A 16,865-nucleotide genomic window follows, 5' to 3' on the forward strand; every position below is an offset into this window, starting at 1 on the left:
AAAGAAACACAACATAAGGAATAATTCCTTACCGATGCTTTATTCTCTCTGTCTCTTCAGAGCCCTTTATTCATCTGATGCCTGTCTTTAGAACTGACTTATATCTTGATTTCTGGAGAGGCTTTCTCCACTGAAATGCTTAAGAGAATGCCACTAGCAGTATTGTGTCCCCCCTATGTGTTTTGCAAGTGCAAAGCTAGGGTAGGGGTTTTCCTTTATTATTATTTTTTTAATTTTGCCTTATCAATTCTTGCTTGGCAAAGCAATGCTCTCAATACAGGAGGCTACTTAGGAACAGTATTTGATATTAGAGAACAATAAAAGTTGAGAAGTTTATCTCAACAAATACTCTGTTCTGGCCTTAGATGTCAGCTACTGATTATGAAAATAAAGGTATATTGGTTATGTTTAAAGGCAGTTGTTCAGGGATTTGGAGTGTTCAAAAGACTTCTGTGTAGAGCGATGGAGAGCAAAGCTTGCAGTCACTGTGGCTTCATTTTATGCTCAGTACCCATGATTCAGCATACAATGTTGCTTTGCCTTTTACTGTTTTATTGCTTTGCTACTGAGCATATTATGCATTAGCACTTCAGCAGGGAAATTTAAAGAGTGTTATTCTATTTATTTTAAGTGTCATATAATTATGAATTGATTTACTAGCCATTGTAATGCTACAAATGGTAATTAATTTATTTGCATAATATGTAGTTTCATAGAAGTTCAATTATAATAAAGCATTTGCTAAATGCACCATGAAAATAGCGTTTCCAGAGAGAGTGAGAGTCTAAGACTGAAATGTCTTTAGTCAGTATGTGGTTGTCAACATGAACAGTGCCTTCATTTAAAGATGGAAGGAAGGTTTCCTTAGCCCCATGGCTCACTTACCTATATTTTTCTTTATTTTAAAATACGATATTCAAGATCTTTGAGATATGCTAACAAGTAACAGGAAGTAGTAGGAAGTAATATGAAGGTGAGGACATTGATTCAGTTAATAGTCAAAATCCCTTCAGCCAAAACCAGAATAGAAATATATAAGTAGTTACCATTTTGCCTGAACAATGAGCTAGCAGGGTACAGTTCTGGACCTTGTACCCATGTCCACTTCCCATGCTTTGATGGTTCCCCCACCCCCACCCCCACCCCAGATAAGACACAAAGGGATGGACGGTGGGTGAGTGTAATTCCTACTCTCTGGGAACACAGAACCAGCGCTAGGAAAGGGTTCCAAGTACAAGTTCCTGCTTCCCAGACAATAACTAAACAGGTGGCACAAAAAGCCAGACTGTCTTAGATCAAAAGTTTCTGAATATTCTTCCAGTAAGAACAATGCTTTTTCCACACTTACCCATGAGAAGGAAGAATGCAAGGGTGTGGAATCCCTCCCTTGGTATATGGATGTGTCTTGCACATCCAGCAGACTATCTTGGCCCTAGCCAGGCTCTCTGGAAACAGGGAAGACAAAGATCCAATGCTTTTCTTGTTTCACTAACAAAATCTTGTCAGTATTTCCTTTCCCCCAAAAGTCCATTCCTCGAATCATACCATGTGACAGAGTGGAAAATGGCCAGAACTATATGATAAAACACATCGTGACATAGATCATGGCCTCTAAGGAAGCTACCTGATAAGTCAATTTATTATTATTTTTATTGTTTGTCTCTACCTACTGCGATCAAAGCTTCATGTGGCAGGAATCGTTTCCCTGAATCTCATTAAGTGTGTATATTGCCTTTTTATTTTCATTCATCTCAAAGTATTTTCTGACTTTCCTAGTGATTCTCTCTTTGATCCAATGCTTATTTAGGAGTCTGTGCAACCTAACTAAAATGGAGTCACTTATGTTAGGAACAAAGTAGAAACAATCAAAGCACACATGTAAAGGAAACAGAACCTTATGAGAATTTATAGCCCTTCTTAGAAATCAACATAGGATACCAGCCAGTCCCCAAATGCTTAGTCTTTTCATGCCATCTCTGGACTTCCTTGTTCCCCAGACACAGTGACCCTGATCCAAATAAGAAAGAAGACCCTGAGGCAAGCAATCCACTGAAAAGTCAAATAACTTCCGTATTTATTCCATAAAAATCCCTTAGTCTCTGAGCAACTGGGAATTTAATGTTTTCGTAACCTTGACTTTCCCTGCTTGCAGGTCGAGAGCCTTGTGTTAAACTCTTCTTTCTCCTTTGTTTTATTCAATGTGCAGAGTTCAGTATTTGATAATTGTAATTGTTTTGTTTCCACATATTTGTGACTTATCCAAATTTCCCTTTACTACTGGTTTTTAATTTATTTACATTTTGGTCAGAGAACATACCTTTTATGATTTCAATTATTTTAAACATATTAGGGGCACCTGGATGGCTCAGTCGGTTATGCATCTGACTTCAGCTCAGGTTATGATCTCGTGGTGTTTGGTTTCTTGTCCTGCATTGGGCTCTGTGCTGACAGCTCAGATCCTAGAGCCTGCTTCAGATTCTGTGTCTGCCTCTCTACTCCTCCTCCACTCATGCTCTGTCTCTCAAAAATAAATAAATGTTAAAAAAAATTAAGCATATTAAGACTTATTTCGTGGGACAACATATGGTTTATCTTGGATCCCATTTCACATGCACTTAGCAATATGTACTCTGCTATTGTTATGCGGAGTGTCATGTAAATGTCTCTGAAGTCCAGCTAGTTCATAGTGTTCAAGTTGTTAACCCTCTGGCACTTTTTATAACTAGACCCTCTATTATTGAAAATGAGATATCGACATTACCAACTACCACTGTTGAATTATGTTTTCTCTCTACAATTTTGTCAGATATTGCCACATGTATCTTGAAGCTCTGTTGTCAGATTTGTATATGCTTATACTTCCTATGTTTTCTTGGATTGATATTTTAATCATTAGGAAATATGTTTTTCTTTTTCTCTAGTAGCAGTATTTTGTCTTAAACTTGATGTCTAGCATTAGCATAGCCATTCCAAATCCCTTTGTTTACTGTTTGTTTGGTATATAGGTTTCATTATTTTATAATCGTATTTTTTTTTAATTTTTTAATGTATATTTATTATTGAGAGACAGAGAGAGACAGAGCATGAGCATGGGAGGGGCAAAGAGAGAGGGACACACAGAATCTGAAGCAGGCTCCATGCTCCGAGCTGTCAGCATGGAGCTGGACGTGGGGCTCGAACTCACAGACTGTGAGATTGTGACCTGAGCTGAAGTTGGACACTTAACCGACTGAACCACCCAGGCACCCCTATAATCGTATTTTTTAATCCATTCTTCTAATCTCTACCTTTTGATTATACTGTTGGATCCATTTCTATTTAAAGGACTTATTGATAAGGTATGATTTAAATCACCCATTTTGGTATTTGTTGTCTGTATGTCTTAAGGATTTTTTTTCTGTATTCCTCTATTAATGCCTTTACTAGTATTAAAGAGATGGATTTCAGTGTGTTATTTTAATTTTGTTTTTCATTTGCTGTGTTTTAAGAATTATTTTCTTCGTAAATGCCAGAGGATTATGATTAATGATTCACACCTAGTGTATAACAATTTAGAATAAAGTATGTGTATGTGTATATTTTGTTGTTGATGACCTTTTATCTCCTATCTAACTTAAAAGACAACTATATAAGGTAATTCTTAAAAATCTCTGTTGATGGGCACACAATTTATAGATCGAATTTGTGACAACAGCAAAAAAGAAGGGGAAATGAGAGCTATATAGGAACTCTATGATGGTTGGGCCAACCCTTTAACACTTGACCCCACAGTTTACAGTTCAGCCTTAGCTTTCACTGCCTGCTCACATGATCCTCAAGGTTAGCGAGAGGTGAGAGTTTAGGGCCTTCTTAGGTACATAGCAATGACTTCTAGATTCCCAAGTATATGCCAGAACTTTTAATAGTACTTTATGAACATCTCAGTATCCAGATAATTTTGACAATTTTTCTAATGTTCTCATGATTTTATCAGAGTATAGATTTTCAGGCATCTTTACTCCACCATTCCTGTTGATAACTTCTAACATTCACTATTTTACCCTATAACCAAATGACTGTGCCACAAAATTGCTAAGGCAAATAGCCTATTTCCCTCCCCTTACCCCCACTAAATGGCAAGGTAACTGGAATGGCTGTTTCTTATAGTTCAACTACTAAGATACATGCTAGATCTTGACACCTAAGCTCAAAGTAAATGATGGTTGAAAATATATGGCTTTCACAGAGACTAACCTGTAAATGATTAGTCTTAAAGTTCTTTCATGTGCCTGTCAATTCCAATGGCCTTGTTTAATGTTCAGAGACTTTAATCCTACTTATTACAAAACTAACTTGTGCACGTGATGACTCTGCATTTGACTTATGGCTGCTTCATATGTTCCCTTTGAAGAAAATTTCCCATGTACGAGAAATACTCTGAGTAGTTGAATTCTGCCATCATTATCTGAGGTTTAGTTCTTGTCTGTAAATGAGATTTTTCCAGTTAAATCCTCATTGTCCTTGGGAATGACTCCATCAGCCTCTTAGCATGTAACTCTATTCAGTTATAAATAAGTGAATGTATTTTCATCAAAAGGAAGTATTGTGTTGTTACCTTTATGATCATTTTGCCTGATCTGCATTCTGGAAACTATGTTGTTATGGCCAAAGACTAACAAAGCTGACGTTGCTTAATTTGTTTTGACTTGTCACTACTCACTTTATTTTGTGATGGGAGACTCTTTGACAACAATATATGTAGTTGGACTTCATTCCCACAATGAGGAATCTCTTTGAAGTAAGCAAGATACAGCAAATTTCCTCTGAGAAGGAAGTTGGGGTACACCTGAAAATATGTAAAGTGGAACCCTTAATAGCAGATCATATTCCACCTGGTAGTGGCAACTGAGAAAGGGTAACCATATGCCCTGGTTTTCTTGAGATATCTCCATTTACACTTATTGTCCCAATGTGATTACGACTAGGACACCCCTTAACTCTTAAAATTATCTCAGAATTATAAATTATATATAGTCACCCTAATTAGAAGAACAGTCTCTGAAATTGGCCTGTGTGTATTCAAATTCATGTTCCTTTATTTTCTGAATATGTGATAAAGCAATTTAATTTACCTATGCCTCAATTTCCTAATTCATAAAAAGGGGATGGCAATAGCATCTGCCTACCAGGGTTGTGATAATTAAATGTATGTACAGCTCTTGGAACAGTACCTAGTGCTCAACATATGCCATATATCTAATAATGTATTATACCACATGCAACAAATACAGTTTCTAGGCCACATTCATTAAAAAGGTTTCTATTGGCCCACGAAATTGATATATTCCCAAATAATTTTTAAAGAGAGAATAAAGACCAAGCGTCCACTGGCTGATGAATGGATAAGAAAGATGTGATATTTACATAAAAGGGAATAGTACTCAGCCATTAAAAAGAATGAAATCTTGTCATTTGCAATGATGTGGATGGAGCTAGAGAGTATAATGCTATGTGAAGTAAGTCAGAGAAAGACAATTACCATATAATTTAATTCATATGAGAATTTTAAGAAGTAAAACAAATAAGCAAAGGGGAAAAAAAGGCAAACCAACACATAGACTCTTAACTACAGAGAACAACCTGATGGTTACCAGAGGAGAGGTGGGCAGGTGGTTGGGTTAAATAAGTTATGGGGACTAAGGAGTGCACTTGTTGTGATGAGTACCAGGTATTGTATGGAGGTTTGGAATCACTGTATCATACACCTGAAATTAATAATACACTTTATGTTAGCTAACTAGAATTTAAATAAAAACTTAAAGAGAAAGAATAAAGATAGAGAAGGAAACAACACTAACAAAGTGCTATAAAATAGGAGTGAATTTACTAAAAAGAGTAAGTTGTATTTTTCTGAGCAGTGTTGAATTATATTTTCCTCTCCAGGATAGAAACACTTTATATTAAAAAAGCAATATCCCAGTATTTTTGTTATTAATTCACAACTTTACACCTATCTGGATCAGGTGCTATCACAGCCTCTCCCAAATTTGCCATAATATTATCTGAAAACCTTAGGAAATGAATAGTGCTATTCCTTTACTTGGAAATCTCTGAAGTTAGAATTGTGCCTTCTGGTCCCTGGAGTACACAATTTGCATTCTACTGATTATAGTAACACCATTGTACTTAAAGCTTCCCCCTTTGGGTGAATGTAAATCTCTGTCTATTTGATCCCTTGCAGGGAGCTGTTCATTTCAATAGAAAATACAAAAACAGTCTTTTACCTAAAACACACACACTTGGAATAAGTTAACACAGAACTGGGAGGAATGTAATACAAGGGTCTTACTGCCTTGCCTGATCATAAGTGAAACAATACTAGATTGTATTTTTTATTAACTTGTATTGGAGAGATTTCTTTCTAATTCATATATTCAGCTCACATTCTATGGATGCAGAAGTGCCTGAAACAAGGCTTCAGTAACTTTTCTCTCTAATATATCAATGCCAGTCAAGAATGTGGCAGCAGGCAACAGCAAAACTAACTCTGAATTGCAAATTGACAATATGATTTTGTCCTTTTAGAAGTCAAAAGAGAGCTCACTATTCTCATTAAAAACATAACTGATATATTCATTGAGAGGTGATTTTAAAGGTAAAGTGACAGAGCTCTAATTCACTAATTTACCTGTATTAAAAATTCAAACATGATGTAGACATTAGCACTAGCTCAAGAGAAATGGAGGAAGTGAAATTAAAACAGCTATAGAGTGGTTTGATTATTTCCCTGCCTAGTCTACTTAGGAAGTCTTTAATTCCTTTTGTCAATAAGGCTTAAAATGGTGCAAAAATGCACAAGTTTATCTTTTTCTAATCTTTATGAATCCAGAGTAAACCAGCTATTTAAGAGTAGTAAAGATAGCTACAACTGACTTCACCAGAGACACATACAGCAAATGGGACACGAGGTGATGATTGATGTCCTCAATGACAGGGCCTTGCACTTTGGGTAAATGGTGTCAGAGAAAGCTTTGGAGATTCTATTGTTGCTTAGGCTGAGTAGAGTCCTGGGCTCCACTCTGTGTTTTGCAATGATAGCAACAGTGAACAGTACATATATGCCAAGGAATATGTGTACTAAGGAGTGTTGTATAATAAAGTTGTCTAGCATATTGCTTCTTAAATTAAGTGCTATTTAAAAAGACAAACTATTTAAAACAGAAACAATTTGGGACACCTGGGTGGCTTAGTTGGTTGAGTGGCTGACCAGCTCAGGTCGTGATCTTACGGTTCCTGAGTTCGAGCCCCATGTCAGGCTCTGCGCTGACAGCTCAGACCCTGGAGCCTGCTTCGGATTCTGTGCCTCCCTCTGTCTGTCTGCCCCTCCCCTGCGCAAGCTCTGTCTCTGTCTCAAAATAAATAAGCATTAAAAAAATTTTTTTAAATAGAAACAATTATCTGGCATAGCTCTGAGAGCTCCTATAGAAGACATTAAGACAGCAACTTGTAAATTAAAGATACCTACAAAATGTCCTGGGACAGCAGTGGGCACTAGATTAAAAAGGGACTCTATCACTGTAAACAACTGTATCTCCTATGAGACAATGGTATATTTCCTTTCTGCACCAGTGAACTGGTTGCCTGAGCCATTAACATTATGCAATGGTCTTTTGTATTCACTGGACATTAAAGAAGCAAACAGTACTCAGGGGCAGTTAGAAAAAGAACTTGGAAAAAAATGACCACATATAGTTTGCTCTATACAACCTGCAGAGACAAAGATGGTGGTCTTAGAGAAATAATTCCAATTTCCTCTTTTAGTCAAAACAATAATCAATTGATTGCCAAACAGTATGGTATTATGAATAAAAACACAACCCTTGGATTTAGGCTGTGCACATTTATGTTCTATCTCCACTCTTAGCAGCTATTTTTTTATTAAGCTTTTTGTTTTAATTCCAGCATAGTTAACATATAGTGTTCTATTAGTTTCAGGTGCGCAGTATAGTGATTCAATAATTCTATACATTGCTCTGTGCTCGTCACAATAAGCATACTCTTAATCCCCTTCACCTAGTTCACCCATCCTCCCACCCACGTCCCCTCTCATATGCTTTATTTTAAATAAGTACTTTCAGTTAAACTTTTTTTTTAACAAGAAAATTTTTTACTGAAAGCGTACTTCAGAATACATGGTACTAAAAGATATATATAATACATTCCATCCGAGAAAAATAGAATACACATTTTCTTCAAGTACTCAAAGAAGAATCCCCTGGTTAAATCACATAAAAAAGAGACATGACAAATATTATAAATTTAAGAAGACTGAAATCATACCAAGTATATTTTCCAGCCACAATGGTACAAAACTGAAGATCAACAATAAAACAAAGCTGGAAAATCTACAATGTAAATATTAAATATTTAATATGTAAAAAATTAAACAACACACTACTGCTCAAGCAATGGGCCAAATAAGAAATCAAACAGCAAATCTCCTTGTGGTGTCATATTTTTTATTGAACTTTTTTCCTTAATACAAGCTTTTATAGCATAAATTTCTTTTTTTTTTTTTCTGAAATTTATTGACAAATTGGTTTCCATACAACACCCAGTGCTCATCCCAAAAGGTGCCCTCCTCAATACCCATCACCCACTCTCTCCTCCCTCCCACCCCCCATCAACCCTCAGTTTGTTCTCAGTTTTTAACAGTCTCTTATGCTTTGGCTCTCTCCCATTCTAACCTCTTTTTTTTTTTTTTCCTTCCCCTCCCCCATGGGTTCCTGTTAAGTTTCTCAGGATCCACATAAGAGTGAGACCATATGGTATCTGTCTTTCTCTGTATGGCTTATTTCACTTAGCATCACACTCTCCAGTTCCATCCACGTTGCTACAAAAGGCCATATTTCATTTTTTCTCATTGCCATGTAATATTCCATTGTGTATATAAACCACAATTTCTTTATCCATTCATCAGTTGATGGACATTTAGGCTCTTTCCATAATTTGGCTATTGTTGAGAGTGCTGCTATGAACATTGGGGTACAAGTGGCCCTATGCATCAGTGCTCCTGTATCCCTTGGATAAATTCCTAGCAGTGCTATTGCTGGGTCATAGGGTAGGTCTATTTTTAATTTTCTGAGGAACCTCCACACTGCTTTCCAGAGCGGCTGCACCAATTTGCATTCCCACCAACAGTGCAAGAGGGTTCCCGTTTCTCCACATCCTCTCCAGCATCTATAGTCTCCTGATTTGTTCATTTTGGCCACTCTGACTGGCGTGAGGTGATACCTGAGTGTGGTTTTGATTTGTATTTCCCTGATAAGGAGCGACGCTGAACATCTTTTCATGTGCCTGTTGGCCATCCGGATGTCTTCTTTAGAGAAGTGTCTATTCATGTTTTCTGCCCATTTCTTCACTGGGTTATTTGTTTTTCGGGTGTGGAGTTTGGTGAGCTCTTTATAGATTTTGGATACTAGCCCTTTGTCCGATATGTCATTTGCGAATATCTTTTCCCATTCCGTTGGTTGCCTTTTAGTTTTGTTGGTTGTTTCCTTTGCTGTGCAGAAGCTTTTTATCTTCATAAGGTCCCAGTAATTCACTTTTGCTTTTAATTCCCTTGCCTTTGGGGATGTGTCGAGTAAGAGATTGCTACGGCTGAGGTCAGAGAGGTCTTTTCCTGCTTTCTCCTCTAAGGTTTTGATGGTTTCCTGTCTCACATTTAGGTCCTTTATCCATTTTGAGTTTATTTTTGTGAATGGTGTGAGAAAGTGGTCTAGTTTCAACCTTCTGCATGTTGCTGTCCAGTTCTCCCAGCACCATTTGTTAAAGAGGCTGTCTTTTTTCCATTGGATGTTCTTTCCTGCTTTGTCAAAGATGAGTTGGCCATACGTTTGTGGGTCTAGTTCTGGGGTTTCTATTCTATTCCATTGGTCTATGTGTCTGTTTTGGTGCCAATACCATGCTGTCTTGATGATGACAGCTTTGTAGTAGAGGCTAAAGTCTGGGATTGTGATGCCTCCTGCTTTGGTCTTCTTCTTCAAAATTCCTTTGGCTATTCGGGGCCTTTTGTGGTTCCATATGAATTTTAGGATTGCTTGTTCTAGTTTCGAGAAGAATGCTGGTGCAATTTTGATTGGGATTGCATTGAATGTGTAGATAGCTTTGGGTAGTATTGACATTTTGACAATATTTATTTTTCCAATCCATGAGCAGGGAATGTCTTTCCATTTCTTTAAATCTTCTTCAATTTCCTTCAGAAGCTTTCTATAGTTTTCAGCATACAGATCCTTTACATCTTTGGTTAGATTTATTCCTAGGTATTTTATGCTTCTTGGTGCAATTGTGAATGGGATCAGTTTCTTTATTTGTCTTTCTGTTGCTTCATTGTTAGTGTATAAGAATGCAACTGATTTCTGTACATTGATTTTGTATCCTGCAACTTTGCTGAATTCCTGTATCAGTTCTAGCAGACTTTTGGTGGAGTCTATCGGATTTTCCATGTATAATATCATGTCATCTGCAAAAAGCGAAAGCTTGACTTCATCTTTGCCAATTTTGATGCCTTTGATTTCCTTTTGTTGTCTGATTGCTGATGCTAGAACTTCCAGCACTATGTTAAAGAGCAGCGGTGAGAGTGGGCATCCTTGTCGTGTTCCTGATCTCAGGGAAAAAGCTTTCAGTTTTTCCCCGTTGAGGATGATGTTAGCTGTGGGCTTTTCATAAATGGCTTTTATGATCTTTAAGTATGTTCCTTCTATCCCGACTTTCTCAAGGGTTTTTATTAAGAAAGGGTGCTGGATTTTGTCGAAGGCCTTTTCTGCATCGATTGACAGGATCATATGGTTCTTCTCTCTTTTTTTGTTAATGTGATGTATCACGTTGATTGATTTGCGAATGTTGAACCAGCCCTGCATCCCAGGAATGAATCCCACTTGATCATGGTGAATAATTCTTTTTATATGCCGTTGAATTCGATTTGCTAGTATCTTATTGAGAATTTTTGCATCCATATTCATCAGGGATATTGGCCTGTAGTTCTCTTTTTTTACTGGGTCTCTGTCTGGTTTAGGAATCAAAGTAATACTGGCTTCATAGAATGAGTCTGGAAGTTTTCCTTCCCTTTCTATTTCTTGGAATAGCTTGAGAAGGATAGGTATTATCTCTGCTTTAAACGTCTGGTAGAACTCCCCTGGGAAGCCATCTGGTCCTGGACTCTTATTTGTTGGGAGATTTTTGATAACCGATTCAATTTCTTCGCTGGTTATGGGTCTGTTCAAGCTTTCTATTTCCTCCTGATTGAGTTTTGGAAGCGTGTGGGTGTTCAGGAATTCGTCCATTTCTTCCAGGTTGTCCAATTTGTTGGCATATAAGTTTTCATAGTATTCCCTGATAATTGTTTGTATCTCTGAGGGATTGGTTGTAATAATTCCATTTTCATTCATGATTTTATCTATTTGGGTCATCTCCCTTTTCTTTTTGAGAAGCCTGGCTAGAGGTTTGTCAATTTTGTTTATTTTTTCAAAAAACCAACTCTTGGTTTCGTTGATCTGCTCTACAGTTTTTTTAGTTTCTATATTGTTTATTTCTGCTCTGATCTTTATTATTTCTCTTCTTCTGCTGGGCTTAGGCTGCCTTTGCTGTTCTGCTTCTAGTTCCTTTAGGTGTGCTGTTAGATTTTGTATTTGGGATTTTTCTTGTTTCTTGAGATAGGCCTGGATTGCAATGTATTTTCCTCTCAGGACTGCCTTTGCTGCGTCCCAAAGCGTTTGGATTGTTGTATTTTCATTTTCGTTTGTTTCCATATATTTTTTAATTTCTTCTCTAATTGCCTGGTTGACCCACTCATTCGTTAGTAGGGTGTTCTTTAACCTCCATGCTTTTGGAGGTTTTCCAGACTTTTTTCTGTGGTTGATTTCAAGCTTCATAGCATTGTGGTCTGAAAGTAAGCATGGTATAATTTCAATTCTTGTAAACTTATGAAGGGCTGTTTTGTGACCCAGTATATGATCTATCTTGGAGAATGTTCCATGTGCACTCGAGAAGAAAGTATATTCTGTTGCTTTGGGATGCAGAGTTCTAAATATATCTGTCAAGTCCATCTGATCCAATGTCTCATTCAGGGCCCTTGTTTCTTTATTGACCGTGTGTCTAGATGATCTATCCATTTCTGTAAGTGGTGTATTAAAGTCCCCTGCAATTACCACATTCTTATCAATAAGGTTGCTTATGTTTATGAGTAATTGTTTTATATATTTGGGGGCTCCGGTATTCGGTGCATAGACATTGATAATTGTTAGCTCTTCCTGATGGATAGACCCTGTAACTATTATATAATGTCCTTCTTCATCTCTTGTTACAGCCTTTAATTTAAAGTCTAGTTTGTCTGATATAAGTATGGCTACTCCAGCTTTCTTTTGGCTTCCAGTCGCATGATAAATAGTTCTCCATCCCCTCACTCTCAATCTAAAGGTGTCCTCAGGTCTAAAATGAGTCTCTTGTAGACAGCAAATAGATGGGTCTTGTTTTTTTATCCATTCTGATACCCTATGTCTTTTGGTTGGCGCATTTAATCCATTTACATTCAGTGTTATTATAGAAAGATACGGGTTTAGAGTCATTGTGATGTCTGTATGTTTTATGCTTATAGTGATGTCTCTGGGACTTTGTCTCACAGGGTCCCCCTTAGGATCTCTTGTAGGGCTGGTTTAGTGGTGACAAATTCCTTCAGTTTTTGTTTGTTTGGGAAGACCTTTATCTCTCCTTCTATTCTAAATGACAGACTTGCTGGATAAAGGATTCTTGGCTGCATATTTTTTTCTGTCTAGCACCCTGAAAATCTCTTGCCAATTCTTTCTGGCCTGCCAAGTTTCAAAAGAGAGATCAGTCACGAGTCTTATAGGTCTCCCTTTATATGTGAGGGCACGTTTACCCCTTGCTGCTTTCAGAATTTTCTCTTTATCCTTGTATTTTGCCAGTTTCACTATGATATGTCGTGCAGAAGATCGATTCAAGTTACGTCTGAAGGGAGTTCTCTGTGCCTCTTGGATTTCAATGCCTTTTTCCTTCCCCAGTTCAGGGAAGTTCTCAGCTATTATTTCTTCAAGTACCCCTTCAGCACCTTTCCCTCTCTCTTCCTCCTCTGGGATACCAATTATGCGTATATTATTTCTTTTTAGTGTATCACTTAATTCTCTAATTTTCCCCTCATACTCCTGGATTTTTTTATCTCTCTTTTTCTCAGCTTCCTCTTTTTCCATAACTTTATCTTCTAGTTCACCTATTCTCTCCTCTGCCTCTTCAAGCCGAGCTGTGGTGGTTTCCATTTTGTTATGCATTTCGTTTAAAGCGTTTTTCAGCTCCTCGTGACTGTTCCTTAGTCCCTTGATCTCTGTAGCAAGAGATTCTCTGCTGTCCTGTATACTGTTTTCAAGCCCAGCGATTAATTTTATGACTATTATTCTAAATTCACTTTCTGTTATATTATTTAAATCCTTTTTGATCAGCTCATTAGCTGTTGTTATTTCCTGGAGATTCTTCTGAGGGGAGTTCTTCCGCTTGGTCATTTTGGATAGTCCCTGGCGTGGTGAGGACCTGCAGGGCACTTCCCCTGTGCTGTGGTGTATACCTGGAGTTGGTGGGCGGGGCCGCAGTCAGACCTGATGTCTGCCCCCAGCCCACCGCTGGGGCCACAGTCAGACTGGTGTGTGCCTTCTCTTCCCCTCTCCTAGGGGCGGGATTCACTGTGGGGTGGTGTGGCTCGTCTGGGCTACTTGCACCCTGCCAGGCTTGTGATGCTGGGGATCTGGCGTATTAGCTGGGGTGGGTAGGCAAGGTGCTCGGGGGCAGGAGGGGCAGGCTTAGATCGCTTCTCCTTAGGTGATCCACTTCAGGAGGGGCCCTGTGGCAGCGGGAGGGAGTCAGATCCGCTGCCGGAGGTTTGGCTCCGCAGAAGCGCAGAGTTGGGTGTTTGCGCTGAGCGAGCAAGTTCCCTGGCAGGAACCGGTTCCCTTTGGGATTTCGGCTGGGGGATGGGCGGGGGAAATGGCGCTGGCGAGCGCCTTTGTTCCCCACCAAACTGAGCTCTGTTGTCAGGGGGCTCAGCAGCTCTCCCTCCCTTTGTCCTCCAGCCTTCCCGCTTTCCGAGCAGAGCTGTTAATTTAAGCGCTAAGTCGCGCTTGTTGTGGGAACACAGTCCGTCAGGCCCCTCCGCTTTTGCAAGCCAGACTTGGGGGCTCTGCTTGGCCGGCGAGCCGCCCCTCCGCCCCGGCTCCCTCCCGCCAGTCCGTGGAGCGCGCACCGCCTCGCTGCCCTTCCTACCCTCTTCCGTGGGCCTCTCGTCTGCGTTTGGCTCCGGCGACTCTGTTCTGCTAATCCTCTGGCGGTTTTCTGGGTTATTTAGGCAGGTGTAGATGGAATCTAAGTGATCAGCAGGACGTGCGGTGAGCCCAGCATCCTCCTAAGCCGCCATCTTGCCGCAACTCTCCTATAGCATAAATTTCACTCTAACATCTGCTTTTGCTGCATCCCATAGGTTTTAGAATATTACATTTTCTCTTTCTTTTGTTTTGAGATATATTTTGATTCACCCTTAGCAATTGTTGGGTCTTCAGCAAATTACTTCAACTCACTCTGCCTCAGGTTCGTTAAACCTTAAAAAGAGAGGCAAACATTTAATCTTGAGTATTACATTAGATAGCCCATGTAAAAACTTAGAAATGAACTTTGCACATTATGAAATCTCCAAAAACTAGCTTTTAATATTTTGATCAAGCTATAGAATATGTGTCACCAAGATTCCAGTATTACCCATTGGTATGTAAAGGTAGATCCCAGTATCCCAGGGTCAACATTTCCAATCCTTATGATGCAGGCAGGCTGGGTCCACAGACCGGGAGAGGGGTCCCAAAGGATCAGCCAAGAGGGTCCTTGGCTTCATGCAGGATAGAAATCAAACATAAGCCAGAGAAAGTCAAAGCATAGTTTAATGAGTAGTGTGAGTGATGGACAGAGAATAGCAGTTGGAGTGTCTGGGAGACTTGGAAAGGAAAGGAGAATCAGTCTTGTCATCACTTGGGGTTAGAGGTTTTTATTAGAAAGGGGTCTAGGGTTCATGTTCCTTCAGGAATCTGGGGTAAGTTCCAATCAAAGGTGAGTGTCAGGTAAACAGTACATGTCATTCCATCAACAACTGAAGGTAGGGAGTGTTGAAGCCAGCATCAGCCAAGGTTTGTTTCCCAACATCTTAGAACATGTTTAGGATCTGGCTCTGCTTAGATGTTTTCAGGTGTTTGGAGCCTCAGACAAAACTCAGAGAATGATTATCTTTTTTTGACTTTTCCCTCGAAGTGGGAACATAGCTTATTTGGCCTATTCAGAAGAAAATATAGAATGTGGGTAAATGGGGCCTAGCAGAAAAATAACAGAGATGGAGACTTTCTAAAATGGAGTCCCTTCAGCTTCCTTACCTCACTTATATCAACAAGGTAATATTTTCCAGTGATTTCTGCTCAAGAAAATACTGACAGATGACATGTATAACTGAACAACCCCAACACTAAAGGTTTTTTCAAGGGTGTGGAATGTGTAGTCAGAGCTCTCTGTGGGGTCCTACTGCAATGAGCCCAAGCCTACTGCCTATGTTCATCCCTGCCTACCTTTCCGGGACTCCTGAAGACAGTATATTTCCCTAGTTTCCTAGGAGTGAGCATCTTTTTACCAGCTCTTTCTAAGAGTATTCTGATGGCATAGTTGTTGAATCCTAGTGACACAGTTATTTCCTTTATGGCAAAGGGCTTTTCCTCCAGAGACCACATGCCAAGGCAAGCTGTGGCCCAGCCTCATAATATACTTGGAACTTTCCCTGCTCCCTCTGACTAGCTAGGTCCTAATAATAGGTGTGGCCCACTTCACCACACTTTTTTTTCCTGCACTTCAGTCCAAGAAACTCTTGTGTATTTTCCTTCAGTCCAGTCTCCTTTGGTGTTCTTTAGCCCATCAGACTAGTCTGTGAATCTCTGAAAAACATTTCTGGACCAGTCTCAAAGTCTTTCCAACTGATCTCTTAGGACCTCTGACATGTGCTTCAGTGTGCCTTACCATTTAATAATGTTAGGAATTAACCTGAAGATTCTAGCAATTAGGGGATTTGTCTACCTAGAGTACACAGAATACTTTTAAGTAATTGCCTAACTCCACTTTTCTCTGATAATCTAACCTTTGGATCAACTCAAGTATTTGGTATAAATGAATCAAAAATAGTGTGTTCCATGAGTTTTCATTAGTAGGTATATCTCTTTGTTTTATGTGTTATCCAAAATGACTGAAGACAACTGGGCCTGAAAACCAAACATTCGTAGTTGTATGTGACTATCTCCTGGTACACGTGTACAGACTAAAGAGAGATGGAAGGAAGTTGATGGTGAATCACCCTCTGATGGGTAATAACAGAATTAGGTGACTAGTGGAAGGAAAGACACTGGGGAGGACTAATGAGGAAGAAATGGTAATCTGTGAGAACAAGCAACTATCAGGATCTGTGGAGTATCTATTTATGTCTCTTTCCATCAGTAGAGATAGACTTTGTGCATAGTCATGTAATGGTAACATTAAATGTATGGATGCAAGACATATGCATATTCATGAATTATATCTGTATGAACTTATTCACTGAAATTAATAGGTGTTTAAGTGAGGATACCATGTTAATTATATTTTTTCATATTTTTCCTCTCAAAAATAGAATTAACTCATTTCAGTGGCTGTACCAAATGATTAACCAGATATCCTATAGGGAAACTCTAATTTATATCTGGGAAATCCCTGAGGAAATTCAAGATTTGTTTGTGCTAATGAAATTTATACAATAGCGATTTTAAAAATAA

Source organism: Prionailurus bengalensis, chromosome A3, assembly GCF_016509475.1.
Source record: "Prionailurus bengalensis isolate Pbe53 chromosome A3, Fcat_Pben_1.1_paternal_pri, whole genome shotgun sequence".
NCBI classification, from domain to species: domain Eukaryota; kingdom Metazoa; phylum Chordata; class Mammalia; order Carnivora; family Felidae; genus Prionailurus; species Prionailurus bengalensis.